Source organism: Carcharhinus amblyrhynchos, chromosome 5 (genome assembly GCF_965287045.1).
Source record: "Carcharhinus amblyrhynchos chromosome 5, sCarAmb.v2.hapA, whole genome shotgun sequence".
Classification (NCBI taxonomy): Eukaryota; Metazoa; Chordata; class Chondrichthyes; order Carcharhiniformes; family Carcharhinidae; genus Carcharhinus; species Carcharhinus amblyrhynchos.
Window position 1 is genome coordinate 123,390,868 of NC_137328.1, and position 19,959 is coordinate 123,410,826.

Consider the following 19,959-nt stretch of genomic DNA (forward strand, 5'->3'; position numbering starts at 1 on the left):
CTCCCATTCCCCATCCCAGGCTGTCACTGGGAGGCTGCCTGTATCTGAGACCTCCTAACCTCCAAAGATGTGTGGGTTAGGTGCTCTGGCCATTGCTAAATTGCCCCTTAGGTTAGAGGGATTGGTAGGGTGAATGTGTGGGGTTGCGGGGGTAGACCTTGGGTGGGATTGTTGTCGGTGCAGACTTGATGGGCCGAATGGCCTCCTTCTGCACTGTAAGGATTCTGTGATTCTATAATAACCTGAGGGATATCCCATGGTAAACAGTGGGTTAACACCAATGTTCTGGCTTCTCCCAGGTTTAGTACACACATTCCATTGGACTTTCATCACTCTAAAATACAATCTTTTTTTTTAACAACACGGATTGTAAAAGGTTCATGATTTTATTGGAGAAAAGAGCTGCAAGACACACCCCAGCATCTCTAATCGGCTGTAGAGAATTCAGCCGTTTGCCGTGGACGCTGACAGCTACCGTCCGAAGCTGTTCCGACTCTTATTTAAACTAACCCACCCATCTGGAGACCAGTTAACCCCAATATTCAGAGGCGAGCAAGTTCTCAATCCAAGGGCCAGGCTCCCCAGGGAGAATGGACAAAGAGGCCATTCGGCCCATCAAACCTCTTCAATGCCCCTTTAAACACTCCCGTTCGAATTCCTCCACTTTTCAGTCACATCCCAGGGTCACAACAACCTGCCGTGTAAAACATCCATCTCCCTTTGCCAATAAATCCACATCCTTTGGTTCTTGACCCTCTGGCCAGTGGTTGTGATGATGTGGCGATGCTGGCGTTGGGCTGGGGTGGGTACAGTAGGAGGTCTCACAACACCAGGTTAAAGTCTAACAGGTTTATTTGGCAACACGAGCTTTTGGAGCGTTGCCCCTTCATCGGGGGGTGAGGACTTCACTCACCTGATGAAGGAGCTTGAGGCTCCGAAAGCTCGTGCTGCCAAATAAACCTGTTGGACTTTAACCTGGTGTTGTGAGACCTCTGACAGTGGTTGTGACACATTGAACAACATCCTGAGGTTAGAATGGTTGCTACACAAATGCAAATTCTTTCTTTTCTAACCAGATCATGAACTTTGGCTCTTGTTCATCGAGCAAGTCCCTGTGCCCATTCCCTGAATCTGAACTGTTAACATCTAAAAAAACGTCAATGACTGTTCATTCTGTAAACTCCACATTAACCCAGTCACTGGGAGGGCCAGGTTTGTTTTCGTTTTGAGTGTTGTTAAGTCGGCTGTCTAATGGGGCATCCATCTGGAATACTTACTCTCAGAGACTAGCTAGCTGTAGGAGGTTCAAAGTTCAAAAAGTGATATGGTCCGAGCAGTGAAAGATCCCTTGTCTGAATGGACACTGATGGGCTCTGTGTCCATCTGCACTGAGCTTTCAGGCTGACACTGTCCGGCTCAATGGATCAGAAACTCCTTTGATTTGATTTGATTTATTATTGTCACATATATTAACATACAGTGAAAAGTATTGTTTCTTGCGCACTATACAGACAAAGCATACCGTTTATAGAGAAGGAAACAAGAGAGTGCAGAATGTAGTGTTACAGTCATGAGTAGAGTGTAAAGATCAGCTTAATGCAAGGTAAGTCCATTCAAAAGTCTGACAGCAGCAGGGAAGAAGCTGTTCTTGAGTCGGTTGGTACGTGACCTCAGACTTTTGTATCTTTTTCCCAACAGAAGAAGATGGAAGAGAGAATGTCCGGGGTGAGTGGGGTCCTTAATTATACTGGCTGCTTTGCTGAGGCAGCAGGAAGTGTAGACAGAGTCAATGGGTGGGAGGCTGGTTCGATGATGAATTGGGCTACATTCACAACCCTTTGTGGTTTCTTGCGCAGGGCAGGAGCCCATACCAAGCTGTGATACAGCCAGAAAGAATGCTTTCTATCGTGCATCTGTAAAAGTTGGTGAGCATTGTAGCGAACATGCCAAATTTCCTTAATCTCTTGAGAAAGTAGGGGTGTTGGTGGGCTTTCTTAATGATAGTATCTGTATGAGGGGACCAGGGCAGGTTGTTGGTGATCTGGACACCTAAAACTTGAAGGTCTCGACCCTTTCTACTTCATCCCCGTTGATGTAGACAGGGGCATGTTCTCCTTTACACTTCCTGAAGTTGATAACAATCTCCTTCGTTTTGTTGACATTGAGGGAGAGGTTATTGTTGTCGCACCAGTTCTCTACCTCCTTCCTGTACTCCATGTTGTTCAGCAATTGGAAAAAGCACTGTGGGTAGTAAGGGCACGGGGGAATCTTCTGTCACCACGATGACCAGTCCTACCGGGTCCTAGAGGACATATCGCCCAGACTGGGCCTGGGGTAGGCAGTGAGGTAACCAACAGAGAAGAAAAACATCAGCTCACCATCACCTCATGGGCAATTCAGGGTGGACATCAAATGTTGACCTTGCCAGCAGCACTCACACCCTGCAAATAAATAAGCAACATAACTCATAGCTCCTTGGAAGTGGAGTCACAGGTGGACAGAGTGGTGAAAAGGGCATTCGGCATGCTTGGATTCATCGGTCAGAACATTGAATACAGGAGTTGGGACATCTTGTTGAAGTCGTACAAGACATTGGTAAAGATAAAGTTTATTTATTAGTCACAAGTAAGACATACATTAACAGTGCAATGAAGTTACTGTGAAATTCCCCTAGTTGCCACAGTCCAGCACTTGTTCAGGTCAATGCACCCGAACCAGCACGTCTTTCAGAATGTGGGAGGAAACCCACGCAGACATGGGGAGAAGGTGCAGACTCCGTACAGACAGTGGCCCGAGCTAGGAATTGAACCCAGGTCCCTGGCATTGTGAAACAGCAGAGCTAACCACTGTGCTCCTGTGCCGGGTGGTAAGGCCACGCTTGGAATATTGTGTACAGTTCTGGTCACCCTGAAGTCTCTTCAGATAATTACCCAACTGGTGATCAGGGTGAATGAGGTCATGGAGCAAAAACAAAAGGTCAAGAATTTCAAACGTTAGTCATCAAGGTTTACAGCATGGAAACAGGCCCTTCAGCCCAACTTGTCTATGCCACCCCTCTTTTTCAACCACTAAGCTAATCCCAATTTGGCCCATATCCCTCTATACCCATTTTACCCATGTAACTGTTTAAATGCTTTTTAAAGAAAAAATTGTACCCGCCTCTACTATTACTTCTGGCAGCTCGTTCCGACACTCAGCATCTTTTGTATGAAAAGAAATGCCCCCCGGACCCTTTTGTATCTCTTCCTTCTCACCTTAAACCTATGCCCTCTAGTTTTAGACTCTGTTTTAACAGCCTTCAGTTTAATTATACTTTTTCATTTAATTAGCTACATCACATGCCTGGTACAATTACCGTACATTTATAGCACAGTGCAGCAGACTAACATCTTTTCACAACTGGATTCCCAGTTTTACAGGCTGTTAACTTGTTACATGTGACTGCCAACTCTGCAGTATTTGGACCAGTTTACTGGTGCTAACAACCTTCAGCCAGGTGTCAAGGACATCTCTGTCAAAGGCACCTTCTGATGGGCCTCATCACTCTCTCGGTCTCTTCCTCTCTTAGTGAGGTTACTAACTGAGGCAGGGCTGGTTCACTTCAATGTTTCAGAATGGCATTCGGATGCCGCTTTTGAGCTTCTGGGGATTCCCTTGAATGTTTGTATAAGATGTGCGTGTTATTGACGTTTTTCTCTTTTAATCCACAGGTGATTCGGTCCACCTTGTTGTCCAACAAGGGGCATACACGTGGTGGGTCGTGAGAGGGCTGCTCTTGGATGTTTTGAGAGTTGCCTAGTGCTTCACATTGTTAGTGTACACTTAAACTGGACCATTTGACAGGCAACACGACAGCTCAGTGACTATCACTGTTTGCTGTGCAGACACATGGATTTGGGCCGGTGTCTGTGGGAGTTTGCGCATTCTCCCCGTGCTTGCGTGGGTTTTCTCCGGGTGCTCCGGTTTCCTCCCACACCCCAAAGATGTGCTCTTAGGCTAATTGGTGTAACAAATTGTCCCTAAATTAGTCTCCCCTCAATCTGGTTTCCAATGTGGACTGCCATAAGCATAGACAAGGGTCACAGGTGGAGAGGGGTCTCACAATGTTGAAATGGCGGCGTGGGCTCGTTGGGCCGAAGGGCCTGTTTCCCATGCTGTGCTGTTCTTTTCTTTGGATTCCAAGGGTTAAATTACAATCAGACGGTTACAGAAACGAGGTTGTATTTCCTAGAGTTGAGAAGTGATTGGATAAAAATGTGCAATTTATTATGGGAAGGAGCTGGGGAGGGTACAACTGAGAGAAACTATTTGGAGAGGCTAGTGTTAAATCCAAAAATAACATTTGGTGAAAGAATGAGTCTGAAGTTGGCTTTTTACCCAGGCAGGATTATTCTCAAATATCTGAGCAGAGAGGACTCTCCACCCCACTCCTCCAGCTCTGTCCTTTTTAACTGAGCCAGAACGTACCTGTCTTCAGCAATGCAGCTGGTTTATAATGGCAATTGCTGATGCAATTTTCCCATTCCGCCTGCCAAGGGAATCATAGCGGGAAAGGAGCGGATCATGGAAAGGTCCAATGACCCTGGGAGGGATTTTCCAGCCTTGGGGTGAGCGCAGGTGGGAATTCCCACCCATTGACAGTGAGGACTTAGAAACAGAGGGGCAAAGTTTCGCCTGCCACGGGAATCCTATCGAGCGAGAGCATGGAAAGGTCCGTCCACCCCGGGTCGGATTTTCCAGTTTTGGGGTGAGCACGGATTGAAAATCCCAGCCTAAAAATAAGAGTTAGAATTTCAGGATGTAGAGATGCCGGCGTTGGGCTGGGGTGGGCACAGTAAGAATCTCACAACACCCAGGTTAAAGTCCAACAGGTTTATTTGGCAGCACGGGCTTTCGGAGCGCTGCCCCTTCATTGGGTTCACTCACCTGATGAAGGAGCACTGCTCTGAAAGCCCATCCCTAGTTGTAGTTGAGAGTCAACCACATTGCTGTGGTTCTGGAATCACATGTAGGCCAGACTGGATAAGGACAGCAGATTTCCTTCCTTAAAGGACATTAGTGAACCAGATGGGTTTTTCCAACAATCGACAATGGTTTCATGGTCATCAGTAGATTCTTAATTCTAGATATTTTATTAAATTCAAATTCCACTATCTGCCGTGGCGGGATTTGAACCCACTTCCTCAGAACATTAGCTGAGTTTCTGGATTACTAATCTAGCAATAACACCAGGAAACCATTGCCTAAACTGCATCAAGTCTCCAACAGCGCATCCCACCCAGGCGCTATCCCCAAACCCCATGCATTTACCCTGCTACACCAGCTGAAAAAGAGATATCCAACCTCACCCAGCAGAGACTGAGGGGAATATCTTTGATGCTGTGAGTCACTGTCATCTGGAAGGTACTGTCTGAAAGGATGGTGAAGGGAGATCCAAGAACTGTGGCTGGGATTCTCCCGAAACCAAACAAAGAGAATTTCCTGCCTGTTTATCTGGCCAATAACCACCCCCCACCCCCGAGGCAGAGATCTGATTCTCTGTACAATGCAGATTGTCTCAGAATGATTCACGCTGAAAAGTAGTTGGGGGGGGTGGGGTTATCCATGCCTGAGAGGCAGGCAGCACAGAGCTGAGCGGGCAACTGTGCTCACGGAGACCGGCACATGTGCACTAACCATCCCCCCCACCCATTGCCACCCCCCTCACTGCCGATCACTGGCCAACTGGATCACACCCCCCCCCCAGGCTAGCCCCGATCTCCCCCCACCCCCCCCTCAACCCAGGCTAGCCCCGATCTCCCCCCACCCCCCCAGACAGGCCCCAATCTCCCCCCACTCCCACCCAGGGCAGGCCCAGATCTCCCCCACTCCCCAGACAGGCCCCAATCTCCCCCCACTCCCACCCAGGGCAGGCCCAGATCTTCCCCCACTCCCCAGGCAGGCCCCAATCTCCCCCTCCACCCCAGGCAGACCCCGATCTGTCCCCTCCAGAGGATGAGCCTGTTAGAGGGGAGTAGTTGTAAACCCCGTTTGTGGGACCCACTCCTGGCCCGGGGCGGGGAGGGTGGGGCAGAGGGGGGAATGCTAACAGGCCTGGAGACGGCTATCCCGGGCTCACTAATCACACAGGAATGTGAATTTCCGGACGATAATCAGAGCTGAGCTGATTGGGAGACTCACGCCTGGATGGACACAAATCCCATTGGAGGCCCCACTCCAAACCCCCCTCTTGTCTCCCTGAGAGAATCCTGGCCTTTATTATTCAAAAGCAAACTGGATAAATTCCTAAATTGTTGCTGGGCTTTGGGAAAAGAGCGGGGGAGAGTGGGACTAAATTAGATTGCTCTTTCAAAGAGGTAGCATGAGATCAATGGGCTGAATGGCCTCCTCCTGTGATGTACCATTCTCTAATTAAGAAGATGCTGTCACAGCATGGATCATTCATTTGTTCAATTGGCCCTACCCGGTTTACTTAGCCAATCGCTTACTTTGTTTATGGGTACAACTGGCTGTGATTTTTAGATTAATTAGTTTCGAGTCAGTGCCTGTCATTATCTGGAAAGGAAACATTCCCAGATCCGCGGAAAAAAGATAATGTGTTGACACTCAGTGAATGATTCCTTCAGAGAGCCAGCAGACACACAACGGGCTGAATGGCCTTCTCTTGTGCTGTGGTCCTTCCATGATTCTGTGACGGTTCATTAGTTGAGTTTGAAGGCAGAACAAAGTGTTAACTCGCTCCTGAAGTGCGTTCTTGTCGATACGATCAGATCTGGGTAAATACGGGTGCTTTTCACCCCTCTGTACAGACCAGGAGTGAGATCTTCCAGACACGCTTGCTCCAAAACCGAAAAAACCCCTGCCCGAGGTCCACGGGTATTTCCATGGTCCGTCCCCCCACCCCACCCTATCCAATACAATTCCCGTCCCAGTCAGGACAGGAAAATCCCCCCTTAGGTGTCAAATCACAGAAGGAGGTCTTGTGGTGCAGTGAGTAACGTCCCCACCACTGAATCAGAAGCTCCGGGATCGAGTCCCCCCTCCAGGACTTGATGCCCAACCAAGGTGTGTTCGCAATGCGGTCAAACGGGTTTCTCTGCAAGTCCTTCCAACCTGCCTCAGGCAAGACTCGCAGCAAGAGAGTTCTCTGGTCTGTGTAGCTAGAGGGGGAGCGACCGCTCCCCCCTCCCCCCGAGCACATTCTTCAGAAGTGGCGCCTTTTCAACGGGGTGCTCCTCACGAGATCTGAGGCCCTCGATCCAGCCCCGCAGATCTCAGTCCATGTACTGCAATCGCACGATGTGATATGGATGCGGGGACCTTACTGAAAGACAGTTGGCTACTGAGATAGATTCTAATAAAGTAATAGATAACTTAGCTGGAATGAAGCCTAGACGGAAGACGCTGCTGTAGATGCCTCATACCTTTCTCATATTACTTCGTTTTGTTTCCATTTTACGTTTAAAATGTAAAATAATTAAATAACACACGTGTTTTTAAAATGTTTTGATTTTAAATGCAGAATAGAAATGTATAATGATTTTAAATTATTTGGTACGTGTCGTGGCGTCTTTTTAATGTGCTCGCTCCCCCTAACTTTAGAACCTAGTTACGCCCCTGGTCTGCCGTGTTCGATCTGGACAGGTGCCCCCTAAAGCGATAGCTTCACACCTGAGACATTTACCAGGAAGGGCAATCTGTGGAAACTATAGTTTCAGCACCTACTTACCTCAAATATCTTTTGACATGGGAACCTTTCTAAGTTTGGACTGTGTTTGGTTCCTGTGTTGGGATATCAATTCTGAGTCAGAAGCTTTGTCCTCTGCCTCTGAGACAAGAGCGTTGACAAGATTCACAGAATCCCTACAGTGCAGAAGGAGGCCATTCGGCCCATCGAACGTACGCCGAACAACAATCCCACCCTATCCCTGTGGTCCCAATGTATTTACCCTGCTAATCCCCCAACACTAAGGGACAATTTAGCGTGGCCAAGTCACCTTAGCTGCACATCTTTGGACTGAGGGAGAAAACCGGAGCACCCAGAGGAAACCCATGCAGAGGAGAACATGCAAACTCCACTCGGACAATGACCCAACGCTGGAAATGAACCCGGGTCCCTCATGCTGTGAGGCAGCAGTGCTAACCACTGTGCCTCCCTATTCTTTTCAGAAAGAAGCACAGTACAACCTTTCTTTAATGGGACACTTTTTTCATTCATTCATTCCTGAGCTATGGGTTGCACTGTATTTTATTACCCCAGCCCCAGTTAAGGTGCTGATGGACAAGAAGTATCAGAATTCCTGTAATTCCATTGCTCTGCCACTAGGTTGCAGTATCTCACTTACTCTTGACACCAGTAATGAAAGTGTTGTGGTGATATTGTGCTATTGAGAGAGTTTATGTTTGGGGGAATGGATTCCATTGGTACATAAGAACATAAGAAATAGGAGCAGGAGTAGGCCATCTAGCCCTTCGAGCCTGCCCCGCCATTCAATAAGACCATGGCTGATCTGTCGTGGCTCAGTTCCACATTCCCGCCCTCTCCCCATAACCCTTAATCCCCTCGCTTATCAAAAACCCATCAATCCGCGTCTTAAAAATATTTAGCGAGGCAGCCTCCACCACTTCAACGGGCAGAGAATTCCAGAGATTCACCACCCTTTGAGTGAAGAAGTTTCTCCTCAACTCCGTTCTAAACCGCACCCCCTTTATCTTGAGGCTGTGCCCCCTAGTCCTACTGTCCTTTCTGAGCGGGAAGAGTCTCTCCACCTTTATCCTATCCATCCCATTCATCATCTTATACGTCTCAATGAGATCTCCCCTCATTCTTCTAAACTCTAACAAGTACAAGCCTAGGTTATTCAGCCTCTCCTCATAGCTCAACCCCCTCAACTCCGGTATCAGCCTAGTAAACCTCCTCTGCACTCCCTCCAAGGCCAAAATATCCTTGCATAAGTACGGCGCCCAAAACTGCACACACTACTCCAGCTGCGGCCTCACCAATGCCCTATACAGCTGCAGCAAGACCTCCCTACTTTTATATTCAATCCCCTTCGCTATGAAGGCCAGCATCCCATTCGCCTTCCTGACCACCTGCTGCACCTGCAGGCTGGGTTTTTGCAACTCATGCACAAGGACCCCGAGGTCCCTCTGCACCGTCGCCTGCTGCAGTTTTTCGCCACATAAGTAATAGTCCTTCCTACCATTATTCCTACCAAAGTGGACAATCTCACATTTGCCAACATTAAATTCCATTTGCCAGTTCCTGGCCCATTCACCCAGCCTATCTGGATCCTTCTGCAGACTCTCCACACCCTCCGCACAATTTGCTGTTCCACCAATCTTGGTGTCATCAGCAAATTTCAACACCATACACTCTGTTCCCTCCTCCAGATCATCTATATAAATGGTTAACAGCTGAGGCCCCAGCACCGACCCCTGGGGCACTCCACTAGTCACCAACCGCCAATCCGAATAGCACCCATTGACCCCCACTCTCTGCCTCCTATTTGACAACCAATCCTCTATCCACGCTAACACCCTACCCCCAACTCCCTGTCCCCTGACCTTCTGTAATAACCTCTTGTGAGGCACCTTGTCAAACGCCTTCTGAAAATCAAGACTGAATCAGCAAGATTCAGCACCCCCCGCCTCTCCCCCAACTGCCCAAATTGACTTTTAGCTATGAGGCAAGAGGACCAATAAAACTGATCAGGAAGAAATTGGTGACCCGAGATGATATTGTTGGACCATGTGAAACTTTAGGGAGGGATTAACTTCCAGAGAGTCAGGGGACAGATGTAAATTTAATAAGGAGAAGGTGCTAGGGAAGCTGAAAGGTCTGAAGGCAGATAAGTCACCTGGGCCAGATGGACTACACCGCAGGGATCGAAAAGAGATAGCTGAGGAAATTGTGGAGGCATTGGAGGTGATCTCTCAGCAATCGCCGAAGGCACAGAGGGTCCCAGATGATTGGAAAGTAGCGAATGTAACACCGCTACTTAAGAAGGAAGGGAGGCAGCGGACGGGAAATTATTGCCGGTTGTTGGCAAGTTTAGAGTCCACTGTTAAAGATGAGATTGCAGAATACTTGGAAGTACATGATAAAGTAGGACTGAGTCAGCGTGGCTTCATCAAGGGGAGGACATGTCGACATGTCTGACATATCTGTTAGAGTTCTTTGAGACGGTAACAGGGAAGTTAAATAAAGAAGAACCAGTGGACGTGATTTAGTTGGATTTTCAGAAGGCCTTTGACAAGGTGCCTTACAGGAGGCTACATATGGTCATACATAGGATCTGCCCTCTGCAGGCAAAAGGAGCATGTTCAGCAATTGCACCATTTTGAATTAACAGGAGTGGAGAACAACAGTTCCCTAGTATATTCTCTATGCAATGCTTCAGAGTTGAATTGACAACCAATCAACACTTTTTTCCCACGCAGTATAAATTGTTGTTCCCTTTGAAATTTGACATTCTTGCATCTGTCCTGATGAATGCCTTCCGTGCTTACTGGGCACCACAGGCACTGGGGTATATTATCGACTCCTTTCATCACGTTTTGATTTAATGCTTTAGGTTTCCTTTCTGCTTTGTTTTTTCTTTCAGGCAGTTCCCTCCTTAATGGGGGCTTGCCTTCTTGCTTTGTCCAAGTTTGATTAATTTGGTTTATTTGATTGGCATCAAAAAATGCCCCGATGAGTGCAAGACAAAAAGCTTCAACAGCATGTCTCTTTTTTCAGCATTAAGACTTGGTTCAGCCTGTCATCCATTTGCTAAATTAACCCTGTCTACTGATTATTTATAGTTGAGTATTGCTAGCTGTGATTTTGATGTTAATGAACAGTTGACTGTGCTTAACCTTCAAGATTTAACTGAACATTAACCTGTCTTAAGGGGATGATCAAGTCAGCTGGAACTGAGTGGTGGAACAGTTGAGCAGGTCACTTCTGGGTTTACACTGGGTTAGAAGTCTCAAGCTGTTCCTTGGTGAGGAGTTGGTTCAGGAATGTTTGGGGCCCCTCAATAAATATTTGCTGAGACATTGGATCCAATATTCCAACAGCATTGAGACTTAAGGCAGGAAGACAACCAGCAATTGATTTTAGACAGAAAAATGTTTCAAACACATTTCTTTGGATCTTGGCACCATTTGCAAAGCTAAGAACAACTTAGGTTTAGAAAGCACTTTTGATATAATAAAATGTACCAGGGCCCTTTACACACACTACAAAACAAATAATGACCAAAGACCAGCACCCAGGCAAAGAATTGGAAATACCTCAAACCGTCCTCCAGTTAAACCCATGTCACTCCCCACTGAATCCCCCACCCTGCTTCACCCCATGAAGATGTCAGTTACACGGTGGCCCAGTGGTTAACGCTGCTGCCTCACAGAGCCAGGGACCTGGGTTCAATTCCTGGCTTGGGTCACTGTGTGTAGAGTTTGCATATTCTCCCCTTGGGTTTCCACCAGGTGCTCCGGTTTCCTCCCACAGTCTGAAAGACCTGATGTAAAGATGCCGGCGTTGGACTGGGGTGGGCACAGTAAGAAGTCTCACAATACCATGTCAAAGTCCAACAGGTTTGTTTGGAATTATGAGCTTTCAGAGCACTGCCCATGCATCAGACGAGCGGAGAAGGGACAGCGCTCCAAAAGCTTATGAGTCCAGATAAACCTGTTGGACTTTAACCTTCATGTTTTTAGGTGTCCTGATCACCAACAACCTGTCCTGGTCCCTCCATGCCAACACTATAGTTAAGGAACGCCTATATGTTCTCAAAAGACAAAGGAAATTTGGCATGTCTGCCACGACTCTCACCAACTTTTACACATATACCATAGAAAGCATTCTTTCTGGTTGTGTCACAGCTTGGTATGGATGGTCCCAAGACCACAAGGAACTACAAAAGATCGTGAACGTAGCCCAATCGACTACGCAAACCAGCCACCCACTGACTCTGTCCACACTTCCTGCTGCCTCAGCAAAGCAGCCAGTATAATCAAGGACCCCGCGCACCCCCGGACATTCTCTCTTCCACCTTCTTCCGTCGGGAAAAAGATACAAAAATCTGAGGTCACGTACCAACAAGAACAGCTTCTTCCCTGCTGCTGTCAGACTTTTGGATGCATCTACCTCGCTTTTAAGTTGATCTTTCTCTACACCCTAGCCATGACCGTAACACCACATTCTGCACTGCCTCGTTTCCTTCTCTACGAACGGTATGCTTTGCCCGTACAGCGCAAGAAACAATACTTTTCACTGTATGTTAATACATGTGACGATAATAAATCAAATCAAATGATGTTGTGAGGTTCTTACTATGAAAGATTAGTTGGATTGGCCGTGTTAAATTGCCCCTCAGTGTCAGGGGGTCCAGCAGGGTAAATGCAGGGGGGGGTGGGGGGGAGATACAGGGACGGGGCCTGGGGATTGTTTTCACTGCAGGCTCGATGGGCTGAATGGCCTCTTCCTGCACTGCAGGATTCAATGATTCACTGATTCCCCCTCATCCCGATACCTCACCAGGATTCCCGGCCTGAGACGCGGGGGGGGGGTGCGCTCAGTCCCGGCTCCATCCACAATCTCTCCAACGGCCGGCGAAGCAGCTTCCATCACAGCCCCTGCCTGAACAGGATCTGACGCAATGTCCGAGCGGGGGGCGGATGTGACGCCATGTGGGTGAGGGGACGTACCTGCCGCCATGTTGGTGCGGGGCAGGGGGGGGATGCCGCCATGTTTGTCCTTGTCTTTTGGAAGGGGGTGTGCCGCCATGTTGTTGCGGGGCGGGGGTGCAGCTATGTCGGTGCGGGGTTGAGGGCGGGTGTGCCGCCATGTCGGTGCGGGGCATCGCACCCCCTCGTGTCGCGCCTGCTGATTGGCGGAAGCGGCAAGCGTGCGCCCTGCTGCTGCTGCTGCCGCCGCCGTGCTTGTCATTGAGGTGGAAGAGCCGAGCGGAGTGATCCGGGGAGAGAGGGTAAGAGGAGGAAGAGGAGGAGGAGGGTGAGGAGGGTGAGAGAGACTGTACCGAGGCTGGCAGGGTGGAAACGCACCCTGTGTATAGGTGAGCGCGCAGGTGTGACTGAAGGTGAGAGGATCCGGGGTTTAGTAAACAGGGCCGGGAGCATGTGGCTGATGGACTGGGCACTGTGAAAAAAACTCTCACAGCACCAGGTTAAAAAACTCTCACTCCAAACATTGATCTTGCAATGGTGCCTTGTGCCTGCCCTGTTTGTGAACTCTCCACTCACCTGGTGAAGGAGCGGCGCTCCGAAAGCCCCTGATTCCAAATAAACCTGTTGGACCTTAACCTGGTGTTGAGAGACCGCTTGCTGATTTATTATTGTCACCTGTACCGACGTGCGGCGTACCAACGTACGGCGTACCAACGTACGGCGTACCGACGTACGGTATTGTTTCTTGAGCGCTAGCCAGACAGAGCATACTGTTCATAGAGGAGGAAAGGAGAGCGTGCAGGACGTGGCGTTACAGCCAGGGCTGGGGTGTAGAGAAAGATCGACTTAACGCGAGGTAGGTCCGTTCAACGGCCTGACAGCAGCAGGGAAGAAGCTGTCCTTGAGTCGGTTGGTCCGTGACCTTAAGAGTTTTTGTGTCTTTTTCCCGACGGAAGGAGGTGGAAGGGAGGACGTCCGGGGTGCGTGGGGTCCTTAATCATGCTGGCTGCTTTGCCGAGGCGGCGGGAAGTGTAGGCAGAGATGGGAGGGTGGTTTGAGTGATGGATTGGGCTACGTTCACGACTCTTTGGGGTTTCTTATGGTCTTGGGTACAGCAGGAGCCGTATCAAGCTATGATATAACCAGAAAGAATGCTTTCTATGATGCATCTGTAAATGTTGGTGAGAGTTGTAGTGAACATGTTGTATTTCCTTAGTCTCCTGAGAAAGTAGAGGCATTGGTGTGTTTTAAACATAGAAACTAGAAGCAGGAGCAGGCCATTCGGCCCTTCAAGCCTACTGTGCCATTCATCTTGATCATGACTGATCGTCAAATTCAATATCCTAACCCCCCACTTCTTCCCATATCCCTTGATCCCTTTAGCCCCAAGAACTATATCTAATTTCCTCTTGAAATCAGACAGCATTTTGGCCTCAACTACTTTCTGTGGTCATGAGTTCCACACATTCACCACCCTCTGGGTGAAGAAATATCTCCTCACTTCAGTTCTAAAAGGTTTACCCCTTATCCTCAAACTATGAACCCTAGTTCTGGACTCCCCCACCATCAGGAACATTCTTTCTGAATCTACCCTGTATAACCCTGTTAGAATTTCATTAGCGTCTAAGAGATCCCCCCTCACTCTTCTAAACTTCAGTGAATATAATCCTAACCGATTTAGTGTCCTCTCATTTTGACAGACCTACCATCCCAGGAATCAGCCTGGTAAACCTTCCCTCTGTAGCAAGAACATCCTTTCTCAGATAAGGACACCAAAACTGCACACATTACTCCAGGTATGGCCTCACTAATGCCCTATACAATTGCAGCAAAACATCCCTATCCCTATCCTCAAATCCTCTTGCTATGAAGGCCAACATTCCATTTGCTTTCTTGACTGCCTGTTGTACCTGCGCGCTTACTTTCAGCAGCTGATGCACGAGGACTCCAAGGTCTCGTTGAGTATCCACCTCTCCCAATTTACACCCATCTCAGCAATAATCTGTCTTCCTTTATTGCTACGAAGTGGATAACCTCACATTTTTCCACATTTATACTGCATTTACTGTGCACATGCCGATACACTCAGTCTGTGCAAATCACGCTGAAGCATTTCTGTATCCTCCTCACAGCTCACCCTCCCACCCAACTTTATATCATCTGCAAATCTGGAGATAATATATTTAGTTCTGTCTTCCAAATCATTAATATATAATGTGAGCAGTTGGGGTCCTTACTCAACGATAGCTCCTGTGGAATTGCAGAATAGCCCACCTCCAGTTAGAGCTTCCCCGGTCTGAATGGGCACGAGGCAGACCGATTCCACATTACGTTTCTCTCGGCAACAGGTCTCCAGACACGGGAGCATCTCATCTGACCACAACACGTTCCCGCTTTCCCTCATCCCACTGCGGACAGTGTGTTACATGGATTTGAAGGTTGGTACTCAATACTTTATAAGAAATAGGAACAAGAGTAGGCCATTCTGCCCTTCAAGCCTGCCCCACCATTCAGTAAGATCATGACTGATCTTACACTCAGTAAGTCCACTTTCCTGCCTTCTCTCCGTAACTCGTAATTCCCTACTGATTAAAAAATATCGATCTGTGGTGAAAATGTTCAAGGACGCAGACTCCGCACCTTCCTGAGTTCTTTTTATAATCATTCACGAGACATGGGTGTCGCTGGCTGGCCAGCATTTATTGCCCATCCCTAGTTGTCCTTAAGAAGGTGGTGGTGAGCTGCCTTCTTGAATCGTTGTTCTGTGGGTTGTTGTTATTAGGGAGGAAATTCCAGGATTTTGACACAGCAACTGTGAAGGAACGGCCATATATTTCCAAGTCAGGATGGTGAGTGGCTTAGACGGGAACTTGCAGGTGGTGGTATTCCCAGATAGCTGCTGCCCTTGTCCTTCTAGATGGAAATGGTCATGAGTTTGGGAGGTGCTGTCTGATCCTTAGGGGGAAGGAAAGAGGGGGTGGGGGAGGGAAGGGAAGAGTTTTGGGGTTCGAGTGAGGAAGGAAGCTTGGATAGAGAAGGGAGCGGGATGAGTGGAGTGGGAGAGTAGGGTAAGGAAGGTGGGGTTTGGAGAGGGGGAGTTGGGAGGGAGGCAGGAAAAGGGTAAGGGAGTAGAAAGAAAATAGTGGGAAGCAGAAAGTGGTCTGTGTCCCAGAGAGTGTGTGTGTATCAGGGATAGCTTGCAAGAGCGTGGGGGGCCATGAGAGGGAGAGAGAGAACACAGGATGGGAAGATAGAAGATAGAGACGGAGGGAAATCGAGGGATGGTGACACTTAGAATGGCTGAGTGGGACGGGGAAGGAGAGTGCGGGAGGATGGGAGTGGCTTGGGTAAGGGTTGGGAGAGAGAGGGAAAGGAAGGGGCAGGGAGGGAGGTACTGCAGAGTGAGGGAGATGGGTGAGGAGGGGCAGGTGGAGAGGCAGAATGAGAGCGAGGGTCTGATCGACTGAGGAGAAGAGGCTAGAGTGAAAGAGACAGAGAGGGTAAGTGAGGGAGGGAAAGTGGAGGTGGAGCAGGATGGGGAGTGCATTAGGGAGACAGAGGGAGAGGTTAATACAGGGCGAGATGGAGAAGGACAAATGGAGATGTGCCCTGTCTTGCTGTCAGTTAGTAACAAGGAGCACGGAGCTAAACATTACTGTCAGGCAGCAGAGCCCGGAGGCTGGGATGGAGCTCTGTCTAATAGCAGCTAACAACAGCACAACTGGAGACAGATGAACAGACTGAGGAGGATTCTGGAATCTACAGTCTGAGCGGGAGTGTGCCTCACCCTGTGGGTACTGACTCACTCCCACAGATTTCATAAAGCTCCTATTCTCTGGGCAATGCTCCACTGCAACAGCCAGAAATAAGCACAGAGAGATTGAGCAATAAATCAAATACAGAGGAGCTCCTTTCTCCAGGAAGTGGTGAGAATGTGGAACTTGATACCACAATGACTGGTTAAAGATTTATAGATTAGCTGGATTTAGGGGAAGCTGGATAATTAAATGGAGGAAGGAATAGAAGGTTAGAGGAGGTTTGTATGGAACATAAATACTAGCACAGACCATTTGGGCTGAATGGCCTGTTTCTGTGCTGATCCATACATTGTAATGCAAAATGAGCGATTGTGATAGAGGCACACGATAGAGTCTTCGCAATTATCCAAGGTTCATTGGGTTCACTGTCCTGGTAATGTGTCAGACAGCAGTGATGGAGTTGTTGTTTGGTGAGTTATCAATCGCCTGGGGACCTTGAGATGAGAAAAACATCCAGTGTGGAGTGTTTTGAGGTCTGTGCTTAAAGTCACACCACTGGGACCGCAGCAGAGAGGCAATGCTGATTTGCTGAGCAGGGAAGATTTGCATTGGCGCAATCACTGCTTCCAGGTTGTTGTAAAGGGGCAGTTAAACCCCAGACACTACTACTGTGTTTCCCTCCCTACCACCACCTCTAACCAACAAAAAAAGTCACTGTGAGGACCACAAGCAGGTGAGTTGAGATTCTTTTAACTGTGTATAAGGGCAGTTAGGGCAGTGTATGCTCCTCCTGCCAGATGTGGGAAATTAGGGAGCAATCTAGTCTCCCTGACAACTTTGTCTGCAGGAAGTGTGTCCAGTTGCAGCTCCTCACAGACCGCATTATTCAGTTGGAGCGGCAGATGGATGCACTGTGGAACGTACAGAGAGAGTGTGATAGACACTAGTTACAGGGAGGTTTTCATGCCACAGGTTCAAACAGGTGTCTGCCAGGAGAGGCAGGTAGGTAGTGCAGGAGTCTCCTGTGGTTGTTCTCCTTTCAAACAGGTATACTGTTATCAAAGTGATTTCCCCCTTCTTATTTCTCAGTTCTACTCATATAGACTCAGTGTCTGAACCCTCGGATATATCCCCTCTCAGTACTGCCGTGATGTTTTCATAAGAACATAAGAACATAAGAAATAGGAGCAGGAGTAGGCCATCTAGCCCTTCGAGCCTGCCCCGCCATTCAATAAGATCATGGCTGATCTGTTGTGGCTCAGTTCCACTTTCCCGCCCTCTCCCCATAACCCTTAATCCCCTCTCTTATCAAGAACCCATCAACCCGCTTCTTAAAAATATTTAGCGAGGCAGCCTCCACCACTTCAACGGGCAGAGAATTCCAGAGATTCACCACCCTTTGAGTGAAGAAGTTCCTCCTCAACTCCGTTCTAAACCGCCTCCCCTTTATCTTGAGGCTGTGCCCCCTAGTCCTACTGTCTTTTTTGAGCGGGAAGAGTCTCTCCACCTCTATCCTATCCATCCCATTCATCATCTTATACGTCTCAATGAGATCTCCCCTCATTCTTCTAAACTCTAATGAGTACAAGCCTAGTTTATTCAGCCTAATCAAAAGTGCAATTCCCCCTCCTCTCTTACCTCCTGTTCTATCTTTCCTAAAGCATCTGTACCCTGGAACATTGAGCTGCCAATCCTGTCCCTCCCTTAGCCATGTTTCAGTAATTGCTATAATATCCCAGTCCTGTGTACCCATCCATGCCCCCTGAGTTCATCTGTCTTGTCCGTCAGGCCTCTTGCATTGAAATAAATGCAGTTTAATCTGGATTTCCCTTGCTCCCTGTCTTTTAGGTACTGTTGAGGGGGGAGAGCCTGTCGGGGGGAGATATCAGTAGCGGCCAGGCCTGTGACACCACAACCGGTTCTGCTGTAGAACAGGGTTGGGCACAGAGCCAGTGAGCAGTAGTAATAGGGGATTCACGAGTTACAGGCACAGACAGGCGTTTCTGTGGCTGCATTCGAGACTCCAGGATGGCGTGTTGCCTCCCTGGTGCCGGGTCAAGGATGTCTCTGAGAGGTTGCAGGATATTTTTAAGGGGGAGGGTGAGCAGTATTGGTACCAACGACATAGGTGGGAAAAGGGATGAGGTCCTGGTGTGTGAATATAAAAAGTTAAGCAGAAGGTTAAAGTGCAGGACCTCGAGGGTAGTAATTTCTGGACTACTGCCAGCGCCACGTGCTACTGAGAATAGGAATAGGAAGGTTAGGTAGATAAATGGTTACTTGAGAGCTGGTGCAGGGGGCAGGGATTTACATTTTTGGATCATTGGGATCTTTTCTGGGGAAGGGCTGACCTGTTCGAGAGGGACGGGTTACACCTGAAGTGAAGGGGACTAACATCCTGGTGGGGAGAATTGCGAGAGCCACTTGGGAGGGTTTAAACTAGTTTGTGGGGGGGGGGCACACAAAGCAGTAGGGAGACAGAAGAGAAGTTTGAGAACAGCACAGAAGTTAAAGAGAGCACACTAAATAGTAAAGGCAGTGTCAGTAATCCTAGTACCAGACAGATCAGGCAAAAACAAGACAGAGAGCAAGGGAAGTCCAGATTAAACTGCATTCATTTCAATGCAAGAGGCCTGATAGGCAAGGCAGATGAACTCAGGGGGCATGGATGGGTACATGGGACTGGGATATTATAGCAATTACTGAAACATGGCTAAGGGAGGGACAGGATTGGCAACTCAATGTTCCAAGGTACAGATGCTATAGGAAAGATAGAACAGGAGGTAAGAGAGAAGGGGGAATTGCACTTTTGATGAGGGAAAACATCACGGCAGTACTGAGAGGGGATATATCCGAGGGTTCAGATACTGAGTCCATATGGGTAGAACTGAGAAATAAGAAGGGGGAAATCACTTTGATAGGGTTGTACTATGGGCCCCCAAATAGTCAACAGGAAATTGAGGAGCAAATATGTAAGGAGATTACAGATAGCTCCAAGAAAAATAAGGTGGTAATAACCAGAGATTTTAACTTTCCCAACATTGACTGGGACTGCCATAGCATCAGGGTGGCACAGTGATTAGCACTGCTGCCTCACAGCTCCAGGGACCTGGGTCCAATTCCTGGCCTGGGTCACTATGAAGTTTGCAATTCTCCCCGTATCTGCCTGGATTTCTGTTGGGTGCTCCGGTTTCCTCCCACAGTCCGAAAAGCGTGCTGGTTAGGTGCTAAGTTCTCCCTCAGTGTACCCAAACAGGCCCTGGAGTGTGGCGACTCAAGGATTTTCAAAAGTCTTATTAGGGGTTTAGATGGAGAGAAATTTTGTTGAGTGTATTCAGGAGGAATTTCTCATTCAGTATGTGGATGGCCCGACTAGAGAGGGGGCAAAACTTGACCTCCTGTTGGAAAATAAGGAAGGGCAGGTGACAGAGGTGTTAGTGAGGGATCACTTTGGGACCAGTGACCATAATTATATTAGTTTTAAGATAGATATGGAGAATGATAAGTCTGGCCAAAAGGTTAAAAT

The 19,959-nt window shown here is 48.3% G+C and overlaps 1 protein-coding gene and 1 long non-coding RNA gene across 4 annotated transcripts in view; one reads left to right on the forward strand and one right to left on the reverse strand.

The window, feature by feature from the left end:
- Positions 1–1,440: 1,440 nt before the first annotated feature.
- Positions 1,441–12,546, reverse strand: LOC145343324 (uncharacterized). The gene is made up of 2 exons (XR_013886697.1): positions 12,323–12,546; positions 1,441–2,441 (listed from the first exon to the last, which is right to left on the reverse strand). It is a non-coding gene; the product is annotated as an uncharacterized LOC145343324 (long non-coding RNA).
- A 357-nt stretch (positions 12,547–12,903) lies between these two features.
- slc5a6a (solute carrier family 5 member 6a) overlaps positions 12,904–19,959 on the forward strand; it is a 50,480-nt gene continuing 43,424 nt past the window's right edge. The window contains exons 1-2 of one of the 3 annotated variants that reach the window (XM_080189517.1): positions 12,956–12,977; positions 15,024–15,113. The gene's annotated coding sequence lies outside the window, so the exon portion shown is untranslated. Of the gene's footprint in view, positions 12,978–15,023; positions 15,114–17,120; positions 17,167–19,959 lie in introns of those variants that run through there. The other 2 variants (XM_080189516.1, XM_080189519.1) reach the window with 2 other exon arrangements.